Here is a 20162-nt window from a genome sequence, read left to right as displayed (position 1 = left end):
AATTGATTTCTTTAGAACTGTGGTGTTGGAGACAACTCTTGAGAGTCCCGTGGACTGCAAGGAGATCCAACCAGTCCATCCTAAAGGAGATCAGTCCTGGGTGTTCATGGAAGGACTGATGTTGAAGCTGAAACTCCAATACTTTGGCCACCTAATGTGAAGAGTTGACTCATTTGAAAAGACCTTGACGTTGGGAAAGATTGAAGGCAGGAGGAGAAGGGGACGACAGAGGATGAGATGGTTGGATGGTATCACCGACTCAGTGGACATGAATCTGGGTAAACTCCGGGAGTTGGTGATGGACAGAGAGGCCTGGAGTGCTGCGGCCCAACGGGGTTGCAAAGAGTTCAACACGACTAAGCGACTGAACTGAACTGAACTATTGAGATCTTGCTTTGTACTATCATGCTCCAACATAAGAAACCAGAACTCATGGCAAAAAGATTGATTCTAGGGTTGGGACAGGTAATGTATGAGACTATCTTGGGTCATCTTTCAGTACTAAAAAGTAAGGAAACATTTACAAAGAAACACACACATAATTAAAAACATGTCTCAAAAGGACACAGGAGCCTAATGAAGCTGAAGGAATTTAAGTAGTATTAGAATAAAGTAGTATTGGACTATAACCCAAAGAATAAAATGAATATCTCTGATATAAATAAATTGATGATTGACTATATAAATAAATGGTGCCTTCCCTGATGGCTCAGCGGGTAAAGAATCTTTCTGCAATATAGGAGTCACAGGAGACCCAAGTTCGGTCTCAGGGTTGGAAAGATCCCCTGGAGGAGGAAATGGCAACCCACTCCAGTAGTCTTGCCTGGAAAATTCCATGGACAGAGCAGCCTGGTGGGCTATAGTCCATGGATCACATAGGGTCGAACATGACTGAGTGACTAACACACATATCAATAAACTGGGGAATAAAACTCCCATAGAGAAGTATTTCATGTAACTTATGTAAATATTTTCCCTTAAACAGGTGAAGCATATATTCTCACTTAAGTGTTGGCTCTGTATAGTATTTTATTTCAAAGAGCCAAGAATGGAAAGGAGAAAAAAAGTAAATTCACAGTGAATAAAACTGACAAACACTATCTCAATCCAGACGACCAAGCTCAGTGTCAACAATGATAAGTCATGTTGGGAGTAAATATCTTCTTTCCCAAAATATATTACCCCAATCTAATCATGATAAAACTCTCAGACAAATACAGATCAAAGGATATTCTATAACATATTTGTTCAATCTTCTTTAAAATATGAAAATCATCAAAAACAAAGAAAGTGTGAAAACCAAGAGGAGCCTAAAGAGACACACCACTAAATACACTCTGGTATCTTAGTTGGACACCAAATGAGAAAACAGATACTGAGAAAAATCTGAGGAAATGTGAATTAACTATGGTATTTATTTAAAATTGTATTGGCATTAGCTCATTAATTATGCAAATGCACCACACTATTAAAGGATTTATAGTATTTGTCTTATCCTTCACCTAGGAATATTTATTTGTATTTCAGAATGAAAGAATCCTGGATCTTCCTCTTTCTCTCCCCCAGGAGAATTCTTTTACAGTAGGATATAAATGTTTCTCTGTCTTAGAAGAAAGTGGGAAACAGCTGTCCCACTTCTACATAAACTTGCAGATTCATATTTTTGGAAGCCTCTCTCTGGTAAATGCCTGACATGAAGCTTTTTGACTGTAAGACAGAGTCTGATGTTAAGCTTTTGATTCCTAAGGCACTGATTTCAAAGACATCTATCTAGAATAAGCATATTGCCAGCTGTATGACACAGCTACTAGTAAAAGAAAAAAAGAAAAAAGAAAGAAACAACTGGCCTGTCCCCTCCCACAAAATTCATTCCCCTTTTAGAAAGTTTGGGTAACGGACTGATCACTTTACCACTTCTCTGATCACATGACCTCACTTCTTCCTGTACACTAATTCCAAATCTCCTGCTTTAAATTTTATTTCTAAAGAGGGATCTGGAGGAGTCCTAGGTACCCCACCTTTGGGCCTTAATAAAGGCAGAGGCCTTAGTTTTCTTCTCTTTATACCCACCACCTCACTGTGTGACCTGGAGCTTGCTGTGTACCCTTCAGGATCTATGGTTAATAAATCTTGTTCTTCTAAGCTTCAGAATAGTTTTGCTGAAATGTGACATTAGAACTGCAAGGGCTGATCCAGAAACAAGACTGGCCCTTGTGGTGATGGTAGAGAATGTCCATGGGATTCCTTATGAGTAAATATGAGTCCAAGTGAGTGCTTCATGTATTTCTAGCTGAGAATATGACTGTCAATGGGCTGAGATTCATACAACAGTCTCCTGAAGTATAATCCTACTACATGTATAGACTGTCCATCTGGCTCTCATTCTGCTGCTGTGGTGTAAGGGACCAATGCTAGAATATTATTCTTCCCCTGTGCTGCTGGAGTAAATGAAGCTCTGATCTCTGACTCAGAGACCTGATGTTTCTGCTAGTATGGAAGTATGCGTTACATCTATGTGTGTATGTATCTTTGTATATCTTTCTCTATCATCTCTATGCTGCTGCTGCTGAGTCGCTTCAGTCATGTCCAACTCTGTGCGACCCCATAGACGGCAGCCCACCAGGCTTCCCCGTCCCTGGGATTCTCCAGGCAAGAACACTGGAGTGGATTGCCATTTCCTTCTCCAATGCATGAAAGTGAAAAGTGAAAGTGAAGTTGCTCAGTTGTGTCCAACTGTTAGTGATCCCATGGACTGCAGCCTACTAGGCTCCTCCATCCATGGGATTTTCCAGGCAAGAGTACTGGAGCAGGGTGTCATTGCCTTCTCCGATCTCTCTATACATACACACAAACAGGAAAACATTTATTTATAAATCCAAACTGAAAGTAGTCACAGTCAATATTTCTTTTCTCCATGGGTTTGATTCTATATATTTATACATTTAAATAAACATACAAGATGATCACCTTCTCTATTACTCTGATATTTGGCTTATTTTCTTAACATCTTATAAGTGTTACATATTTATTCATTTTTAACAAGTATGCTTCTTGTCATGCTTGTATACTAATTAATAATTTTGTTAAAGCTTTCTTGAAAATGACCCAATTTGTTTTTCCTTAGCTTTATTCTAAGCAACAATATCCTTGTAGTAGCTAGAATTTATAATCTGATTATAATTTTTTCTGTTTTACTCTATACTAAATATAAACATTCAACCTTTTAAAGGCTTATCAGAGTTTTATGACTTGAACTACTTTGTTTTTTTCTGACCATGAAAATTAGAGCTGACAGCTTTAAACTAAGAACCAAAATTAAGAAAATATTCAGCTCCACAAACAAACCTTGATGGATATAGGGTGTAGTCACAGGACTAGAGGAATATGTGATTAACTGGAAGTTAAGAACTGGAAACAGGGCAGACCCAGGACTTTTACCAGCAGGAAATCATGGATCACATTTGTATCACTCTAACATTAGATGCTCCTTTTTCAGGAAATTTTCTGTGTATTTGGTCACATGTTACAGTCCCAGGTGAGAGATTGTTGTTAGTCACTAAGTAGTGTCCAACTCTACGTTCAGATTTTCTTTTAATACATACAAATCCAGAAAAATTTCCCACGTAATATGCAATTTTTACTCAAATGAACAAACAAAAACAGATTTTCTGCCTTCCTAATGAGAGAAAACACAAGGTCACAACTTGCTACTGAATCTCAAAAGAAAGCATCATGAAGTCAGACCACTAGGTGATGGCTCAGTTCATTTTCCTTTCAATTCTCGCCACTAAGAAACCCTATGTAATAGTACAGTGAGAAGGGAAATAACAGTGTTCTTGCATAAGAACAACTTACAAGAACTTTGGAGGCCTTGCTTGTTGTAGGTAGCGGTTGCCTTCTAATAATCTTTGCCTCTAAGCATAGGAATACCACAAAGTATTCCAAATAATTTCATTCAGATCTTCATTGGCTAAACCATCCCTCTTTCTTATCCATAGTTCTGTGTGCTTAAGCACTCAGTCATGTCCGTTTCTTTGCGACCCCATGGACTATAGCCCACCAGATGCTTCTGTCCATGGGGATTCTCCAGGCAAGAATACCGGAGTGGGTTGCCATTCCCTCCTCCAAGGGATCTTCCCAACCCAGGGAGTGAATCCAGGTCTCCTGCATTGCAGGCAAATTTTTTACCATCTGAACCACCAGGGAAACCCCATCCATAGTCATGGCCATATACTAAATATCTTGTTCTGTTTCCAATGATCCAGTTATGAGCACTGACTACATTGATACAGTAAAGATTTTAATTTAGGGAAATCATAATTATGTGCCTTGGTGGAATCAGCCCTTCATTGGTTCCTCCTCTAGACTAGGAGGAGAGCCTAGAATCACAGGAATAAGACCTAAACCTCTTCAGAATAAGCCACTTGTGTAATCCTAAGTGGCATATCTACAGAAACCCTTAATTCAGTTACTGTCAATTTTCCTACATCGTTTCATAAAATCTTGTCCCTCTGTATAGAGAATAATCTTTCCAACAATTAAAGTACCTACTTTAAATAAACATAAACAAATTCATATTAGCTTATGCAGTGATAAATGAGTTCTATTATGATAATACATTCTGTTTGAAATCTGTATTTCATGGTTTTAAATTTGACATTTTAAATACCATTCTTTTAATTACAAAACTAATTAGAGTATAATACTCCACACATTAATGATGAAAATTAACATGCCATAGAATATAAATTGTTTTCAAATGTGAATATTATCAGTGTTTATTGAAAACAGGTAATTTTTATTTAAAATATGCATAATAGCATTCATTTGTAGGAACGTCTTTTAGGAAATTATGGTTAGACTTCTTTTTTCTTTCTTTCAATGTGTCTCATATTTTTGAATGAGCATTGAAAATCTATTAAGAAGCATAGTAAACTTAGGAAAAGAGACTTTTATCAGCACATATCCTCCTCTAAGTTTACCAAGTTAAAACACTGAGATGTTTCTTGATTTGTAAATTTTGAATAAATAAATTCCTTTGTCTGCAATTTCTTTACTTAAAAAGCCAGCAGGTAAATTCACAGATTTACAGGTTCGTAGTTATAGATATCAGTTAACTTCCTGGGGTAGTGGGAGAAGAGACATAGAGTAAGCCATTCTAGTCTTCAGAATCATACAAATACAAAATGTACAAATTCTTAAGAATTGCACTACACATGTACAGGAGTGCTTCTCTATACCTGGTCTCATCCTTATAACTTTCAGCATAAAAAATAAAAATTACAGGTCAAGAAACTGATTTCAGATTCAATATTAACTTATGGTCAATTTTTATAGACTTTCACTTAATTTATTAACTCACTTATCACTGGTTGAAAGAATATATTTGTTAGAGTTTTCTATGATAGTATAGTAGGCTGATGTCTCCTGCAACAGATGAAGTCAGACCCTAATTGACTGCTCATCTCACCTTTAGAAACAATGTAGATCAAGACACCCTGGTTTCCACTTCAACCTAAAATCTATTTTGGTAATGACTTCCATATTGCCACTTAGCATTGAGGGCCACCTCTTTATCTGATTTTTGAGACTACTAACAATTTTACTAAAACAAAGAAAATAAGTTTCATGGTAATTGGAATACCAAGATAAATCAGCTTCTCCTGTCAACTCTGGCCTGCTGACAATCTCAAATACCTTCATGTGTTCTGATCAGTGTATTTCTTATTATCTTGGTGAAAAAAGCTTCTTTTGAGCCCTTCCTAGGAACATAAAGTGGTTATTCCAAAATTGGCCTTTGCAGGTAAAAAAAAAAAAAAAAAGGCTGTTATTGTCTTATAGCAAGAAGGAGAGAGTTGTTTTCTTTGGTTGGGAATATCAGAAGTATTTGGTGGTTTCAAAGTTCTCACCTATGTTGATAGAAATTTCCCCATTCTGTATACCAACACCCTACTCTTTCCCTATCAGGGTCCTGACTTTGGCATAGATATACAAAGATGTACATTTGGTGTCCTTGAAGCACTGCCATCACTATAATTAAATTTCAATCTGCATTTTTCAGCACACTCTACTTCACACCTGTAGGTGACAAAGTTCTCTTAAAATGTTCCCATGGAGATGCTATGACATTCATAGTGTGCCTTGCATTGACAGCTTGATAACCTGAAACTATCATTTTCCTCTTTTCAGGACTTCTAAAAAAAATCTATCTCAAATTATTGACTTCAGTTCTCATAATGTCCTTTATCTCCAAAATGTTTAAGAGTAATCCCCACATTACAAGCCAAAATTCCATACTCCACCCTATAGCTGCTGAAAGTTGGCCCTAAAAATATGTCTAAGTCCGAATCTGCTGTATGTGTGAATATTTTCTTATGTGGCATAAGGTGTAACTAAAAATCTTGAGAGGAGGAGTTGATCATGAATTATCTGAGTAAGCCCTTACTATGATCATGGATATCCTCATAAGAATGTAGAAGAAGAGTTCTTTTAAGGACAGATACACAGAGGAGAATGTGGAAATTGGAGTAATGTGACAAGAAATCAAGGAACACCAAGGCATGCCGGTAGGCCCAGAAGCTAGCAGAGGCATGAAGCAGATTCTCCCGTAGAGCACATGGAGGAAGCACAGCCCTGACAACTTCTTAAGTTCAGCCTCAGAGCCTCTGAACCGTGAAGGAATAAATTTCTATTGCTGTAAGCCACCCAGCTTGTGGTTATTTGTTATGACAGTCACAGGAAACTAATGCACATACACCAATCAAAATATTCTGCCAATAAGATTCTTAATAAGGATAATGTTTCTGCATGTCAAGGGTTATCATGACCACTATCATAAACACTAATGGAGTCCTTACTGTTATCTGACCATTGTGTTATCTATTACCAGAATCCATATTGAAGGTCACTATGACATCAAATATCTCATGAGAACGATTGTCTCTTGTCTCCCAAAGTAGAACCACAAACAAAGCTGTCATACAAGCAGTTTACGTGAGGATGTTCTTGTAGGAACAAGAGCCATAGTATCAAGGAAGAGTAAAACAGGACTGTCAAACCAAGGATATACCAAGATGGTTTCTGTTCTGAACAAATAAGATTCAAACACTATGGGAATTTTACTCAATATTCCCTAATAACCTATATGAGAAAAGATACTGAAAAAGAATGGATATATATATATGTGTAACAGGTTCACTTTTCTGTACACATGAAACTAACACAACACTGTAAATCAACTATACACCCAATATAAAATAAGAATTAAATTTAAAAACAAGCAATAAATACCATCATGGGCTCTTGATGTGCAAACTTCGCCAGGTTATAATTCCAAGTTATTTAATCATACATGCTCATCTAGATTTAGCTGCAAATGTATTTTGTAGATGTGATAAAAGTCCACAATCAATTGGCTTTAAGTAAGAGATTATTCCAGATAATCTGGCTGGGCTTGATGCAATCAGCTGAAAGACCTTTCTTTAAGAAGAAACTCCATTTATAGGCAGCAGTTAAGCTACAGACTGAGAATTTCAACCTGCCCTTCCTAATGGCCTACCTTATGGATTTTGTGATTGCCTAGCCATTCCCCTTGATATCCTAAGTCAGTTTTTATGAGAAATATCTTTATCTATTTAATCTATATCCAGCTGGTTGTAGTTCTCGGGTTAAACCTCTGTTGGCATGAACCTCTTGGAAATATTTCAAGCAGCTGTACCAAATGCACCTTAGGATTTTTTAACAGAAACTCAAAAATGGATTCATCCACAGACTTCCATTTTCATATGCTTCAAGGATTCCTCCCAGAGCTATTAAGTACCATCCATTTCAAGTTTATGCATGAACTAGAAAAGTTGAGCACAACTTACAGGTGAACCGTGTAATGATGCAGATAAATACTGGGGTAATGCAAGCAAGATATAATGAATAAAGTAGCCACTGGACTCTAGTTCCTGGGCAACGGCCTGTCTAAAAAGGTGGCTCAGGATGATGCAAATATGATGGGTATAGAAAGTAAAATTGTATCCATGTAATTTCATGTAATACCTTGTAATTCATGTATACATGCACATTAACCAAATATGTCACTTGAAATATGATAAAATATTAAAAATCCCTTTCTACTTTTTTTTTTCTTTTCCCCTAAAAGATAGTGCTGAAGAAAAACATGGTTTTGGTTTATAATGTTTTACTAGACCAAGTTTAGCAAAATATTTATATAAAATGTGAAAAATTAAGTACTTAGCCATTCACATTAATTAAATAAGAGCTATTGCTGGATAATGTTCCTATAAACAACCCTAATGCTAACTGGGGGTAATTATGACTGATTCAGAAAACTAAGATCATGGCATCCAGTCCCATCACTTCACGGCAAATAGATGGGGAAACAATGGAAACAGTGAGAGACTTTATTTTTGGGGGGCTCCAAAATCACTGCAGATGGTGACTGCAGCCATGAAATTAAAAGACACTTACTCCTTTGAAGAAAATCTATGACCAACCTAGATAGCATATTAAAAAGCAGAGGCATCACTTTACCAACCAAGGTCTATCTAGTCAAAGCTATGATCTTTCCAATAGTCATGTATGGATGTGAGAGTTGAACAATAAAGAAAGTTGAGTGTCAAAGAATTGATACTTTTGAACTGTGGTGTTGGAGAAGACTCTTGAGAGTCCTTTGGACTGCAAGGAGATCCAATCAGTCCATCCTAAAGGAAATCAGTCCTGGGTGTTCATTGGAAGGACTGATGCTGAAACTCCAATACCTTGGCCACCTGATGAAAAGAACCAACTCACTGGAAAAGACCCTGATGCTGGGAAAGATTGAAGGCAGGAGGAGAAGGGGACAACAGAGGATGAGATGGTTGGATGGCATCACCGACAGGATGGACATGAGTTTGATTAAATGATTTGTCTATTAGTTTAGTTGTGGATTTAAAGGAAAAACATTTTTCTTAATACAAGTAGAAGCTTTCCTTAGAGCATAATAAAAAGTGTTTAGATTTTTACATGACATTTTAGCACATTTTTACTTTATAAATAATCATTCTTTGGGATGTAAGACTTTTAAAATTGTATTTATTTATTCATTTATTTATAACTGAACCATGTGATCTAGCAGTTCCACTTCTGTGAGGAAGTGAAACAGTAGTTTTACTTGAACAGTAGTTGTTTTGAACAGTAGTTCAAAAAAATATATGTACTCCCATGTTGACTGCAGCTTTATTTACAGAAATCAAGATATGGAAAAAACTTAAGTATCTGTCAGTTGATTACTAGATAAAGAAATTGTGATATATATATGTGTGTGTGTGTGTGTGTGTGTGTACTACATATACACGTATGTATATCACACACAGTGGAATATTATTCAGCAATAAAAATGAAGAAAATCCTACCATTTGTGACAGCATGGCTGGAACTTAAGGCACTGTGCTGAGATAAGTCAGACGGAGAAGAAAAATATTGTGTTTTTTAAGAATGAGTGAATTAATCCATGAAAATGCATATCAGTTACTATACCCATATTTATACCTATTTTCAGAATCATCATTAATTTCCTAATAATTTTAAAAAACAAAATAATTGATTTTCAAATCCCCCAGATCCTAGCAAGTTAGCATCAAGTGTATATTACAGTTTAAGTCATACTATAATTTTAGTCTATTTTCCATTATTAGGATACTTCTAATGACTATTGCTGTACACCCCCCCAATGATCCTTCAATCAGAAGTATACACTATTAATCTTTTGTCCATGGAAATCAGATAGAGAGTAAGGTGGTCATGAGGGAATTTTCCCAAATTTGTTTTCTAAAATCCAGAATGACTTGGATTATCTGAAATATGGTTTTGTTTTACAGAAATTGTATTATGGAATTAACAGTTCTTTCAGATGGATAAACAGGAGCTGTGTGGTAGTTACTCATATAAATTATGATTATAAACCTGAGCAGTCTTTAGAAATAAATACAACAGAAATAATACATATATTAATGTATTATTAAGTTAATAATACATCATTAATACATTAACATTGCATCCCATTATTGTTCCCCTTGAGTGTGCATATGTGGTAAAAAATTAAGTTAATTCTAAAAAGCATCTATTCTTATGTGATAGGCATTATAGATATAAAAGATTTGGTAGCACTATATGTAAGTTTTGAACAGAAAAACAAAGATAAAAAATAAAATATAGTGCACTTGCTGATGTTTCTCTAATTCATTAATTATTTATTTTTCTGTGTGTATACCTTTCTCCATTTTGGTGGGTGTGCTACAGTAATTGACATCTTCAACACAGTGTTTTATTCCCAAGTAAGTGATAAACCCTTGATTTATCTTCAGTTGAAGTCCATAGTGGGAAAGAAGATTAGTAAGAAATATTACCAGCTGGTATTGATGAATTGCCATTTCTCGAGGAATAACTCTCAATTTCTTGATAAAAACTGATCCAATTAGGAAACTTTAATTTCTGCACTCAAAATTTAATACATTTATTCTGATCTATTATAGAAAGGACCAGTGATATACATTCTTCTGTTTTCCATGGAACATTTGGAATGAAACTACCACACACACAAAAAAATTAAACTTCTTTTCCCCCACTGAAATGTAAAATGGAGGTAGGCTAGTAACTATGGTTATAATGGCAAATGAAAGTATATTACTCAGTATCCTACTGTTCATGAAAGGATAGTCACCAAAACTTCAGCATGATTTCTCCTGGGTACCTTTAAATGGTATCCATTCTACCAATCTTTTATTTCCATTTTATTTCTCTCTTCTTGGAAATGCTACCACTTCTTAGATTTGCAGCCTTCCTAATTCCCATCCTCTGCTTTGAGCTTGATGATAGGGTCTATAGGGACTCTCTTCTGCTATCTACTTCTCTTCTCCAACTGAAATAGAACATTTTGAGTTGCTGCCCTCCTCACTCCTAAATGAAGTTCACTGATTTGAAACACTGGTAGTGATAAACTCCAACTTATTATCCCACAAACTGCTAAAGCCAAATAATCACTCAAGTTGCTTAAGTCTTGAAAGCACAGTATCAGAATTTCAATACTGTAGGACACACAGAAGTTGGAAGCTGAAACAAAGTCCATTTAAATACAACAAAATGAGGTGGAAAAAAAAAATCATAAAGGAGAAACGGAATGCTTAGAGCTTTGTGTAATCCAAGTCTCCAATGTCCTGCAGTTTTTGTGTCACTGACAAAAGCTCAGTCAAGGGAGAAAGAATGTTACTGGTGACTGATTTGTTTCTGATTTGTTTCTTCTTTGTCACTTGTCACCAAGGTAAAGTAAAACCACATCCCTTTCCCTGAAGAATAGCATGTTTCCACTGTTTTTTTTGTTTTTTCTTAAACTGTGTTCAAAACTACTCTGTGGCCTTGCAAATAACTATCAAAAAGTATTCACAGTGAAATAAATATCCTTTAAAACTCACAAAAAAATTGCTCCTGAATATGCCTGCAAAATTTCTAAGATTAAGGTAGCACATCTGCTTATTTAATTATCAAACAGAAGCTGAAGAAAGAAGTGAAATGAATAAGGATTAAATATTCTTTTGCATACTTAGGTACGAAGGTGCTACCTTGCTTAAGTACTACCCAGCAAAGATGTCATATTATTCATCCAGAAGATTTTCAAGAACTTTTTTGATGCCAATTTCTTTGGTCCATTAAATTGGGTAATATATTTAATTAGGTGGTACTTACATATAGATATTTGTGGTACTCTGGGTGTGCTATACTGTTATCAAATCAAAGTTACTGAAATCTCCTTTTATAGTCCAGAGCAGGGGTATTATTGACGACTGAGGGGCACAAAACTATATTGGAGAACTGTAGTAAATGTTCCAGGTCTGAATTTTAAATTAATTTCAGTTTCGTTAAATGCATTTCCATGTTTCATTTGGTGTGTGTTTTTTTGGTGTGTGAAAAGAACGTAATTATATCCATAACTTCAGGAAAGATGATAGTGTTAAGTGTGCAATGCCACATTCCTGTTTTATGTTTTAATTATTTTTAATGCTACTCCCCTTCCCCTTTCTCCACTTCCATACCACTTTCTACATAGATGCTCATTCTGGTTTGTTTAAGTAGTTTTTACAGTCCAGTTTCAAAACAACTCCTTTGATCATGTATATATTTGAATACTTGTCTTTGTATATTTAAAATATTAGGTAGTACTGACCAGTATATGTTAATTTTTTGGACATGTTTTTACTCAAAACACTGAGATATCTTCATTGTGGTATTTGTAGCACCTTTTAAAAATACACATGCCATCCACTCAGTTCAGTACAGTCACTCAGTCATGTCCAACTCTTTGCAACCCCATGGACTGCAGCACACCAGGATTCCTTGTTCATTACCAGCTCCCAGAGTTTGCTCAAACTTATGTCCATCGAGTTGGTGATGGCATCCAACCATCTCATCCTCTGTCGTCCCCTTCTTCTCCTGCCTTCATTCTTTCCCAGCATCAGGATCTTTTCCAGAGAGTCAGTTCTTTGTATCAGGTGGCCAAGGTATTGGAGTTTCAGCTTCAGCATCAGTCTTTCCACTGACTATTCAAGACTGACTTCCTGTAGGATTGATTAGTTTCATCTCCTTGGAATTCAAGGGACTCTCAAGAGTCTTCTCCAACACCACAGTTCAAAAGCATGAATTTTTCAACCCTCAGCTGTCCTTATACTCCAACTCTCACATCCGTACATGAACTGGTGAAGCCATAGCTTTGACTAGACAGAACTTTGTTGGCAAAATAATGTCTCAGTGTTCAATATGCTGTCTAGGATGGTCATAATTTTTCTTCCAAGGAGAAAGTGTCTTTTAATTTCATGGCTGCAGTCACCATCTGCAGTGATTTTGGAGCCCCCAAAAATAAAGTTTCTCACTGTTACCACTGTTTCCCCATCTATTTGCCATGAAGTGATGGGACCAGATGCCATGATCTTAATTTTCTGAATGTTGAGCTTGAAGCCAACTTTTTCACTCTCCTCTTTCACTTTCATTAACAGGCTCTTTAGTTCCTCTTCACTTTCTGCCATAACGGTGGTGACATCTACGTATCTGTGGTTACTTTTATTTCTCCTGGCAATCTTGATTTCACCTTGTGCTTCTTCCAGCATGACATTTTGCATAATGTACTCTGCATATAAGTTAAATAAGCAGGGTGACAATATACAGCCTTGATGTACTCCTTTCCAATTTGGAACCAGTCTGTGATTCCATGTCCAGTTCTAACTGTTGCTTCTTGACCTGCATATATTTTCTCAGGAGGCAGGTAAGGTGGTCTGGTATTCCCATCTCTTGAAGAATTTTCCACAGTTTGATGTGACCTACACAGTCAAAGGCTTTAGCATAATCAATAAAGCAGAGGTAGATGTTTTTCTGGAATTCTCTTGCCTTTTCTATGATCCAAAGGATGTTGGCCATTTGATCTCTGGTTCCTCTGACTTTACTAAATTCAGCTTGAAAATCTGAAAGTTCACAGGTCACATATTGTTGAAGCCTGGCTTGGAAAATTTTGAGCATTATTTTACTAGCATGTGGGATGAGTGCAATTATGTGGTAGTTTGAACATTCTCTGGCATTGCCTTTCTTTGGGATTGGAATGAAAACTAACTTTTCCAGTCCTGTGGCCACTGCTGAGCTTTCCAAATTTGCTGGCATATTGAGTGTAGCATTTTCACAGTGAAGTATTTTAGGAATTGAAACAGTTCAACTGGAATTACATCACCTCCACTAGCTTTGTTCATAGTGATGTTTCCTAAGGCATACTTGACTTCACATTCTAGAATGTCTGGCTCTAGGTGAGTTATCACACCATTGTGGTTATCTGGGACATGAAGACCTTTTTTGTACAGTTCTTTGGTGTTCTTGCCACCTCTTAATATCTTCTGCTTCTGTTAGGTCCATTCCATTTCTGTCCTTTATTGTACCCATCTTTTCATGAAGTGTTCCCTTGGTATCTAATTTTCTTGAAGAGATCTCTAGTCTTTGCCATTCTATTGTTTTCCTCTATTTTTTTTGCATTGGTCACTGAGGAAGCATTTCTTATCTCTCCTTGTTATTCTTTGGATGTCTGCATTCAAATGGGTATATCTTTCCTTTTCTCCTTTGTCTTTAGCTTCTCTTCTTTACTCAGGTATATGTCAGACCCCCTCAGATAGCCATTTTGCCTTTTTGCATTTCTTATTCTTGGGGATGGTCTTGATCCCTGCCTCCTGTACAATGTCACAAACCTCCATTCATAGTTCTTCAAGTATTCTGTCTATGGATTGAATCCCTTGAAGCTATTTGTCACTTCCACTGTATTTGATTTGATTTAGGTAATTCCAGAATTGTCTAGTGGTTTTCCCAAGTTTCCTCAATTTAAGTCTGAATTTGGCAATAAGGAGTTCATGATCTGAGCCACAGCCAACTCCTGGCCTACAAGACCTTTTAAAACTAACACCCCAAAAAGATGTCATTTACATCATAGGGGACTGGAATACAAACGTAGGAAGTCAAGAAACACCTGGTGTAACAAGCACACTTGGCCTTGGAGTATGGAATGAAGCAGGGAAAAGGCTAATAGAGTTTTGCCAAGAGAATGCATTGGTCATAGCAAACACCATCTTCCAACAACACTAGAGAAGACTCTACACATGGACATCACCAGATGGTCAACACCGAAGTCAGATTGATTATATTCTTTGCAGCCAAAGGTGGAGAAGCTCTATACAGTCAGCCAAAACAAGATCAGGAGCTGACTGTGGCTCAGATCATGAACTCCTTATTGGCAAATTCAGACTTAAATTGAAGAAAGTAGGAAAAACCAATAGACCATTCAGGTATGACCTAAATCAAATCTCTTATGCTTATACAGTGGAAGTGAGAAATAGATTTAAGGGACTAGATCTGATAGATAAGAGTGACTGATGAACTATGGATGGAGCTTCATGGAACTGTACAGGAGACAGGAATCAAGACCACCCCCATGAAAAAGAATGCAAAAAGCAAAATGGCTCTCTGAGGAGGCCTTACAAATAGCTGTGAAAAGAAGAGAAGAAAAAAGCAAGGGAGAAAAGGAAAGAAATGCAAAAAAGCAAAATGGCTGTCTGAGAAGGCTTTACAAATAGCTGTGAAAAGAAGAGAAGCAAAAAGCAAGGGAGAAGAGGAGGAGCTAAGATGGCAGAGGAATAGGATGGGGAGACCACTTTCTCCCATACAAATTCATCGAAAGAATATTTGATCGCTGAGCAAACTGCACAAAATAACTTCTGACCGCTAGCAGAAGACATCAGGTGCCCAGAAAAGCAGCCCATGGTCTTCAAAAGGAGGTAGGACAACATATAAAAGATAAAAAGAGAGACAAAAGAGCTAGGGACGGAGACCCATCCCAGGAAGGGAGTCGTAATAGAGGAAGTTTCCAAACACCAGGAAACCCTCGCACTGGTGGGTCTGGGGGAAGTTTTTGAATCTTGGAGGGCAACCTAACTGGAAGGAAAAATAAATAAAACCACAGATTACATGCCTAAAAACAACTCCCAGCAGAAAAGTACCATAGACGCCCACATCCACCACCAGCAAGTAGGGGCAGAATGGAGAGGAGAGGGCGGCATTGCTTAGGTTAAGGACCGGGCCCAAATGCCTTGAGGGCAATCGGAGGGAGCTAACGTGAGATAGCAACTTAAACTGTGGGATAGCAAGAGAGAGAGAGAGAGAGAGAGAAAATTAACCGGACCGAAGACACTGCCAGCTGTTTGCAGAACAAAGGGACTGAGCAATTCCAGAGAAGAGCTAGCCGGCTGTGGGCCGGCCCATCCCCCGCTGGAGGCAGGAGGCAGGGGGGAGGCGAAAGGGGCAAACGCGGCCCCAGAGACGGCACCCCTACCAAACTGCAAACAGGCTCCCAGTTTCTAACCAAAGACTTCCTGAGATTCTGGATGGTCAACATCCACCGGGAGGGTTGTTGCTAGAGGCCAGCTCCTGAGAGCAGAAACAAGGCACACGCACTTAACTGGCACGTGTGGAAACTGAGGCTGGGGCCGCGGAGGAGAGAAGGCACACCACACCCGGGGAGAGTACGCCCGTCAAGCTCCTGGCTGCCTGAGCTGCTCTGGCCGAGGAAGGCACAAAACGCAGGCCCAACCGAGTCCGCACTTTTGTGGAGCACCCGAAAACTGGAACCGCACGCAACACAGGGCCAGCTCCATATAGAGCAGCAGGGAGCCTGAGCAGTGTAGATGGGGAAGCACACACGCCCGCCGCTAGCGGGGCAAACGTAGTGTGGCCGGAACACTGCGAGTGCTCCCCACACAGGCCGGTGCCATTTGTCTGCAGCACCCCTCCCTCCCTGCAGCACGACTGAACAAGTGAACCTAAACAAGAGACCATCTCTGCCTGCCTGTGTCAGGGCAGAAATTAGACACTGAAGAGACCGGCAAACAGAAGCCAAATAAACAAAGGGAACAGCTTCAGAAGTGACCGGTGCAACAGATTAAAATACCTGTAGGTAACACCAACTACACCAGAAGGGGCCTATAGATATTGAGACGTGTAAGCTGGAATGAGGAGCTCTCTGAAACTGGACCAAACCCACACTGAACACAACAGCTCCAGAGAAATTCCTAGATATATTTTTACTTTTTTTTTTTTTAATTAAAATTTTTTTTCTTTTCTTTTCTTTTTTATTTTTTCTCTTTTATTTTCTTTTAAAATTCCCTATTACTCCTCCATTACTCCTTAACTTTCATTTTCATTTTCATATTTTTTTTCTTTTTAAATTTTTTTTCTCTTATTTTCTTTTAAAGTCCTCTATTAGTCCTCTATTACTCCTTAATTTTCATTTTCATTTCATGATAACCTTGCAAAAAAAAAAAAAAAAAGAAGAGGCCCTATTTTTAAACCAAATTTCATATATATTTCTAAATTTTTTTGTGTTTTTGTTTTTAACATTGTATTTTTAAGAGTCTAACCTCTACTGTAGATTTCTAATCTTTGTTTTTTAGTATTTGATATCAGTATTGGACATTTAAGGATCCAATATTCAGTACCCATTTTTACTCAGCAGTGTGTTGATTACTCTTTCCCACTTTTGACTCTGTTTTCTCCCTCAGATCACCTCTATTTCCTCCCTCCCCCTTCTCTTCCCAATCCAATTCTGTGAATCTCTGTGGGCGTCTGGGCTACAGAGAACACTTTGGGAACAGAGAACTGCATAGATCTGTCTCTCTCCTCTTGCGTCCCCATTTTTCTCCTCCCACTCATCTCTATCTCCCTCCTCCCGCTCCTCTTCTTCATGTAACTCTGTGAACTTCTCTGGGTGTCCCTCATGGTGGAGAATCTTTTCACCATTAACCTAGAAGTTTTATTATCAGTGCTGTATAGTTGGAGAAGTCTTGAGACTACTGGAAGAATAAAACTCAAATCCAGAGGCAGGAGACTTAAGCCCAAAACCTGAGAACACCAGAAAACTCCTGACTACAGGGAACATTAAGTAATAAGAGACCATCCAAAAGCCTCCATACCTACACTGACACCAACCACCACCCAAGAACCAATAAGTTCCAGAGCAAGACATACCACACGAATTCTCCAGCAACGCAGGAACATAGCCCTAAGCATCAACATACAGGCTGCCCAAAGTCACACCTAACACATAGACCCATCTCAAAACTCACTACTGGACACACCATTGCACTCCAGAGAGAAGAAATCCAGTTCCATGCACCAGAACACCGATGCAAGCTTCCCTAACCAGGAAACCTTGACAAGCCAATCGTTCAACCCCACCCACTAGGTGAAACCTCTACAATAAAAAGGAACCACAGACCACCAGAATACAGAAAGCCCACTCCAGACACAGCAATCTAAACAAGATGAAAAGGCAGAGAAATACCCAACAGGTAAAGGAACATGAAAAATGCCCACCAAGTCAAACAAAAGAGGAGGAGATAGGGAATCTACCCGAAAAGGAATTTAGAATAATGATAATAAAAATGATCCAAAATCTTGAAAACAAAATGGAGTTACAGATAAATAGCCTGGAGACAAAGATTGAGAAGATGCAAGAAATGTTTAATAAGGACCTAGAAGAAATAAAAAAGAGTCAATTAAAAATGAATAATGCAATAAATGAGATCAAAAACACTCTGGAGGGAACCAACAGTAGAATAACAGACAGAAGATAGGATAAGGGAGGTAGAAGATAAAATGGTGGAAATAAATGAAGCAGAGAGGAAAAAAGAAAAAAGAAATGAGAACAAGCTCAGGGACCTCTGGGACAATGTGAAACACCTGAACATTCGAATCATAGGAGTCCCAGAAGAAGAAGACAAAAAGAAAGGCCATGAGAAAATACTCGAGGAGATACTTCCCTAAAATGGGGAAGGAAATAGCCACCCAAGTCCAAGAAACCCAGAGAGTCTCAAATAGGATAAACCCAAGGCAAAACACCCCAAGACACATATTAATCAAATTAACAAAGATCAAACACAAAGAACAAATACTAAAAGCAGCAAGGGAGAAACAACAAATAACACACAAAGGGATTCCCATAAGGATAAGAGCTGATCTATCAATAGAAACCCTCCAGGCCAGAAGGGAATGGCAGGACGTACTGAAAGTAATGAAAGAGAATAACCTACAACCTAGATTACTGTACCCAGCAAGGATCTCATTCAGATATGAAGGAGAATTCAAAAGCTTTACAGACAAGCAAAAGCTGAGAGAATTCAGCACCACCAAACCAGCTCTTCAACAAATGCTAAAGGATCTTCTCTAGACAGGAAACGCAGAAAGGTTGTATAAACGTGAACCCAAAACAACAAAGTAAATGGCAACAGGACCATACCTATCAATAATTACCTTAAATGTAAATGGGTTGAATGCCCCAGCCAAAAGACAAAGCCTGGCTGAATAGATACAAAAACAAGACCCCTATATATGCTGTCTAAAAGAGACCCACCTCAAAACAAGGGACACATACAGACTGAAAGTGAAGGACTGGAAAAAAATATTTCATGCAAATGGAGACCAAAAGAAAGCAGGAGTCGCAATACTCATATCAGATAAAATAGACTTTCAAATAAAGGCTGTGAAAAGAGACAAAGAAGGACACTACATAATGATCAAAGGATCAATCCAAGAAGAAGATATAACAATTATAAATATATATGCACCCAACATAAGAACACCACAATATGTAAGGCAAACGCTAATGAGTATGAAAGAGGAAATTATTAGTAACACAATAATAGTGGGAGACTTTAATACCCCACTCACAACTATGGATAGATCAACTAAACAGAAAATTAACAAGGAAACACAAACTTTAAATGACACAATGGACCAGCTAGACCTAATTGATATCTATAGGACAATTCACCCCAAAACAATCAATTTCACCTTTTTCTCAAGCGCACACAGAACCTTCTCCAGAATAGATCACATCCTGGGCCATAAATCTAGCCATGGGAATTAAAAAAAAAAAAAAAAAAATGAAATCATTCCAGCCATCTTTTCAGACCACAGTGCAGTAAGATTAGAACTCAATTACAGGGAAAAAAAAATTATTAAAAATTCAAACATATGGAGGCTAAATAACATGCTTCTGAATAACCAACAAATCATAGAAGAAATCAAAAAAGAAATCAAAATATACATAGAAACGAATGAAAATGAAAAAGCAAGGGAGAAAAGGAAAGATATTCCCATTTGAATACAAAGATCCAAACAATAACAAGGAGAGATAAGAAAGCCTTCCTTAGCGATCAATGCAAAAAAATAGAGGGAAACAACAGAATGGGAAAGACTAGAGATCTATTCAAGAAAATTAGAGATACCGAGGGAACATTTCAGGCAAAGATGGGCTCGATAAAGGACAGAAATGGCATGGACCTAACAGAAGCAGATGATATTAGGAGGTGGCGAGAATACACAGAAGAACTGTACAAAAGATATCTTCATGACTGAGATAATCACAAATGTGTGATCACTCACCTAGAGCCAGACATCCTGGAATGTGAAATCAAGTGGGCCTTAGAAAGCATCACTATGAACAAAGCTACTGGAGGTGATGGAATTCCAGATAAGCTACTTCAAATCCTAAAAGATGATGCTGTGAAAGTGCTGCACTCAAAATGCCAGCAAATTTGGAAAAC

Source organism: Dama dama, chromosome 19 (assembly GCF_033118175.1).
Source record: "Dama dama isolate Ldn47 chromosome 19, ASM3311817v1, whole genome shotgun sequence".
Taxonomy (NCBI): Eukaryota; Metazoa; Chordata; class Mammalia; order Artiodactyla; family Cervidae; genus Dama; species Dama dama.
Note: the sequence above shows the minus strand (reverse complement) of the source record.